This window comes from Medicago truncatula, chromosome 5 (genome assembly GCF_003473485.1).
Source record: "Medicago truncatula cultivar Jemalong A17 chromosome 5, MtrunA17r5.0-ANR, whole genome shotgun sequence".
NCBI classification, from domain to species: Eukaryota; Viridiplantae; Streptophyta; class Magnoliopsida; order Fabales; family Fabaceae; genus Medicago; species Medicago truncatula.
The window spans coordinates 2,718,204-2,724,290 of NC_053046.1; positions in this window are offsets into that span (position 1 = coordinate 2,718,204).

Here is a 6,087-nt window from a genome sequence, read left to right on the forward strand (position 1 = left end):
TATTTTTTTATTTTGACATACCTATTTCTTTATAAAATTATTTTTTTTGCAATTATACACACATTCATCCTGGAATCAAATTATGTTAAATAGTTATTTGTAAAAGAAATTTAATCGTGATTTGATTCGATGTATGTGTAAAAAAAATTATATCGCCTTTTCAACAATTTTTTATTTTTTTTTTTAACAAGTCAAAAAGGAATATAACATTAACAAATATGTTTCATCTCGAACAAGGCGTGCACAAAGAAACACCTAAAGCAATTTACAAAGTCAAGTCACCGGTGCCGTAAAGAAGGACACCGCAATGAAGAAAACAGAAATAATAATAAAATTACACCATAACACCGATACATGGTAAAGGGTGCCGCCCCCAATCATCAAAGCTAAAGACAAAAGTTTACATATTAAATTTTAGCCAAATGTAAGATTGTCGTTTAACCTTACCTGCAATGCTATGTGAATCCAAAGCTTTGTGATTAAAAACTCGGTTGTTCCACTCCTTCCAAATAACCCAAACACAAGCTAGTTAGATTATCCGAAGGAGTGAGAAGAGTGCGGTAGCCCCACAAGGTGCCCGAACTGAAGAAGATGATCCCGAGCCACATATGGAACGACGCGAGAGAGACCGAGCCACTGGAAAACCAAAAATCACACCCTGCAAAATGTGTCGCAGCCAAAGAACAAGTGATTTACAGTCTCCCGAGACCCGCAACCCCCTACACAAACATTACATTCAAGTTGAAGGACTCGTCGCCGCACCAAAATATATTTTGTCGGAAGTCGATCGCGAAGCAGTTTCCAAACATATGGAGGAACATCTACCATCATGAGAAAATGGTAAGTTCCTTTAACAAAGTAGCCAACAATAGGATCAAGAAGCCACCATCACCTGTCAACAAATTAAATTCTTATTATAAATATTATGAGTATTTGAACTGATTTACTTGAGTTTATCAATTTGCATAAACACATGTGAGATTATTTATTTGTGAAAATAACTTATGGCAAGTTTGCAAACTATTTTCAATTTATTCTTATAAGCTAACTTATAAAAATAAAGCCAACTTATAAAAATAAGAGTAAAATATGTTTTGAGTCCATATATATGTTTCAAATTTTTGTTTTAATCCCTTAAAAATAAATTAAGACTTTTTGTCTCTCAAAGGTTTTTCAACACCATTTTTAGTCTCTTCTTTTAAGTCAACACATGTGTAATTTTTTTTGTTCGCAATCATGTTTAGAATATTTTAACAATTTTTTTTCTGTGGTATCCGAGTTCGAACCTCAGACCTTACATATATTATGTATTGTTCTTATCAACTGAGCTAAATCCACGAGGACAATATTTTAACAATCTATCCTAAAGGTATAATTGTTTAACAAAACAAAAATTAAATATAATTTTTCGATTAAAATTCATATAAATTCATACTGTGTTAATTTTTTCTTCTTCTTTGGAGTTTTTACGGTATTTTAAACATTTCTACAAAAACTCATTCAAAAACAAGAAGGGTGTACATGACTTAATTTAAAAGCAGAGATCGAATGCGTTGACTAAAAATTTTTAGGGGACTAAAATGAAAGGTTTAAATATTTAGAGAGGCCAAAATATATTTAACTCTAAAAATTAATATTTAATAATTTAACTTTAGATTTAATTATGCAAATCGTCCCTGCAAATAAGGTCACTTGAGTTTTGGTCCTTGTGATCGTTAATGTTTTCAAACAAACGCTACAATTACTAATAATTGTTTTCTTGAGCAAAATTACTAATAATATTTTATAAGAGTAACTTGAGTTTTGGTCCATTACACATGCAATACAAGTTGAGAAAATAATATAAGTAATTAAATATTAGGCAATCAACGTGTACGACATTTTTTTTTAGATAGACGACGAAATGACAAAGCCATTATAAATTCACACACACAAGTGAAGGTATCGGAGTTCGAACTCCAATCATAGCATCTGACCTAATAATTTCGGCATTTTACCAGTTAAGCTAGGACTTCTGGATAACATGTACGACATTATTCCTTAAAAAAAAATGTGCACGACATTATCATGATCAAATATTTTTGACAAATAATATCAAAATCAACTCACTTTATAGTTTTAAATATTACTCCTATTGAACTGGGATTGTTCATGTTGCAAAGAGATTTGATTAATATTTTTTTGTATAGTGATTATTATTTATTTATTTTTTGAGAGGAATGATTATTATTTTTAATTAATAACTTAAATAATATTATAAAAAGTATAATGACCTCTCTCTCTCTCTTTAAATTACACATAGACCACTCTAGTTTAAAAATAACATTGAGCTCCCTTGTTAACACACTCTTAAGCTAAGTTAGGTAAGTCTGGATGATTCCTTCTTCTACGGTCCAAGCAAATTCGACTTCATTGAGATTCAAGACAACAATTTTTTTAAAGTTTACTTCCACCATGGTGGATAGTGGTGGACTGGTGGTGACCTATAATGGATTTTGCCGTGATAAGCACTAAGCAGGGTGATCACAACAATATGCTTGGTCGTTCCAAAATTTAAAAAGGGTCAAATCTAAATAAATTTCACCATTTTGCTTCTTTAACTGTGAACTTATGTCGAGTTAGGATCCTCTTCATTTTCTACTTAATTTCGTCTCTCAATTGCTAAAGTTTTTAAATGTTTTGGGGATGTATTCTCAACAAATAGGGGAATAGTCATCTTCGTCGTCTTTGGAATTTGGCATCTGGTTATTGGTGTGCCGAGTTCTTGGACAGGTTAAGGTGCCTGCTCCGGTGGTTCGTGAGTTGAGGGGTGCTTTAATGACTTGTGTCGGGAGTCTAGTGAACCGATCACTTTTGATTCGAGGTCGGGAGCTAGTTTGTGACTCATGTCCTTTTAGGCTTTTGCATTGTCTCCTCCGAAAGATCGTAACTTGAGTGGTGGTCAAAGCTGAACGTTTGAAGCAAAATCATTACTGGGTGCTTAATTGATTACTGTTGGTGGTGTTGGTTATCTGAGGAGCTATTGTTAGGGGTTTCGACATGTTTGAGGGTGCTGGTGGTTTTTCTTTGAGGGTTTTTGGTGTTTTTTTTTTTTTTTTTTTTTATGTAATACTTAGGATCTAATCTCCTTATATATATATATATATATATATATATATATATATATATATATATATGACATATCTAGTGAGAATGGGTTAATTATATGAGAATGGTGAGAACCTTATCAACCTTTAGATAAAAAATAAATGGTCCAGATTAAAAGGCTCACATGTGTCTTAACCTATTCTATCAATTCTCATCAACATATCCATTTGTTCATCTTCCCCAATTTTCTTACGTCCAGCCACCGTCGTTTATGCCATTAAAAAAAAAAATCATTTTAGTTTTTGAATGTGTAATGAGCCGTTACAGTCCTTGATTGTAGATTATATTAGTCAAAATGGTCTCTTACATTAAAATGTCTCGTTAATATTTCATATTAGTCTCTCAATATGAAAAGAGTTTAATGTATGACTATTTCAACATCAGACACTATTTTGACTAACAAAGTGTACAATCAGAGACTATTTTGACATTACTCGTTACACATTCAGGGACCAAAATGACTATTACCCCAACATATATTTAGACTAATTTTGTTGTCACACTTTTGTATATATATTTCTAAAACTATAGTAATTGAGTGGAGCAATGTAGATTTTGTTATTTTCATTCGTATGATTGAATAGCATATATACTTATTAGTGTTGGAGTATCGGCATTGCTCAGAAATTACACAATGATGGAACTCGAATCCATGATGAATTGATGACTAAACAAGGTAATTGGATAACAAGAGAAAAATTCCACACATGGATATTCTTGGTGATTAGACTCTGAGCAAGGTACTCTCAGATTTCATCACTCTAATCAACTATTTATTGTTCATCAATTCATTTTCTCTTTAAAGATTACAAATGAAATTTCAATGGTGTGATTCAACGTGAGTTTTGATCAATTGTTCATAACTAATAGACATAGTAACCAGCTAGCTAACTAACACCCTTTAGAAACAGTTATCTATCCCAACTGACTCAACATGACATAATTCAGTTAAAGTAATCATGTTGACTGAACCATTATAGCACACATCTCCAGCCTTGGTTCAGAAACAAATCCTAGAAATAAATATAAGACCATATTTGAGAGTAGCATATTTAGTCTTCAGCACAAAGAATCTGCACAGTACTGTCAGGCAACTATGTAATATTTAACAAGTCGAGTTCGTGAGCAGTGAGGCGAGCACCAACAATATACAAACATTTGCATTAGTGCTTAACATTAACTATTGTCTGTTCACACAATCAACAGAATATATACCTTGTCTGCACTATGCTTCAACTTGTATATTGATAGGCTACCAGACAAACCCAACCTCATCGGAGGCATATCTTGAACGGCGAGATCAGTTACAAGTTCTGTCAACTGATATCGAATACCTCGCATTAGCTCCATAACAGCGTTGTTGTGAAAACATTTGATTTTCTGCAAAGTAACCAACAAAGTTAGCTATTTGATGAAAGACATGTAAAACGTCGTTACAAGTTACTAGGGGAACTTAAGTAGCACACCGGTCCCAGTTTTTCCTTAATGATACACCCCAGTTTTGCATCAGTTACACATAACGTCTCATTGTCACAATGAGGACGCAGGAATTTGCGCAGACCTTTGCTAGCTTTTCCATCAATCAAGAACCTAGCTTCCTCTGTAGCTTCTGATATAGTCTCAAACTTAGAGAAAGCTATCAATTTGACCACCTAATTATGCATAACTTGTGGTTAGATTCATAAACTACGCGAAATGTGAATAAAAAACAGACACGTATAAACAGACGCGAAATGTATGCAGAATTAATAAAACCTTTCTTGCAGCGTCTGCACTAGAAAACTCCTCCCATAAGTCCTGTATAATGAAGTTTGTATAATTTAAAAATAAATCATATCAAAAGTATGAAAGAAAGTATAAAAACTTTTTATGAGATATTAATGACCTGAAATTGAGAAAGCTTTCCTTCATCCAACAATTTGAAAAGGGCAAAACCTGCTGGAGTTTCAAATAATACAGCATCTTATCACTTTTCCAACAAACCTAAAAAACAAAGCATCAAAGTAAATCCTTTTCAATAAAGTAAAACTATCAGAGAAAAAATCAAGAGTATATCGACCTTATTATATGGTATCAGGTGCTAATAAATCCTTTAGCATGTCAACTCCTAAACCTCCGACTTCTAACAAAAGAGTTTAGAAGTTTGATTGTATTTTCTTTGCCAAACATAAATCCATCTTAGATTCAATTAAAGCAATCACATAAATTTACCTTTTTTTATTTCTCTTAAGATTATTGTCTTGTGATTTTGGGATAAAGTTTTAGAAATCTTAAAAAATGTGAGATTTGGATCCAATTTTTTTTTATCAAGGTCTGCGAATCATTGTGCATGTTCTCAAGGACTTGTGATTATGTTTGCCACTGCCTTTCTTCATGGGTGTTTCTATTGAATCTTTCATAGATTTTGCATTTGGAATAATATGAAAGGTAAAATTCGGATCTAAAGGCAAATAACATGAACATGTGAGGCTTGTCGTGAAAAGAGTGAGATCTTTCATGCGATAGAGTGGAGGTGTGTGTGTGTGTGTGGGGTGGGGGGGAATCCACCTTCATGGTTTAGTAGGTCAAAAAACTCAAAGTAGCCGTGCTTAATATTCTACTTGAGCAATTAAGAAACCTACAATCGAGAGACAAATTTCCTCCCTCAACATTAATCATTTGAAAAAAAAGAATCATTATCGAGGACACCAGCCAAACCTTGCTTAAATTCTTGCGATTGCAGAACTCCAATATTTTTTTTTGGTACAATAGAGGACCAGTGGCCCATAACACCATAATATTTTATATACACATGTGTGTACTTCATTAATATCTTTTTAATTTATTTTTCATTTAACAACCTAGTCAATATGCAAAGAATTTAAGAAAATTAAAACTCAATATTTTTTATTAATTATCTACGACCCTTAGTTTTATTTATTTTAATTATTGATTTAGTTT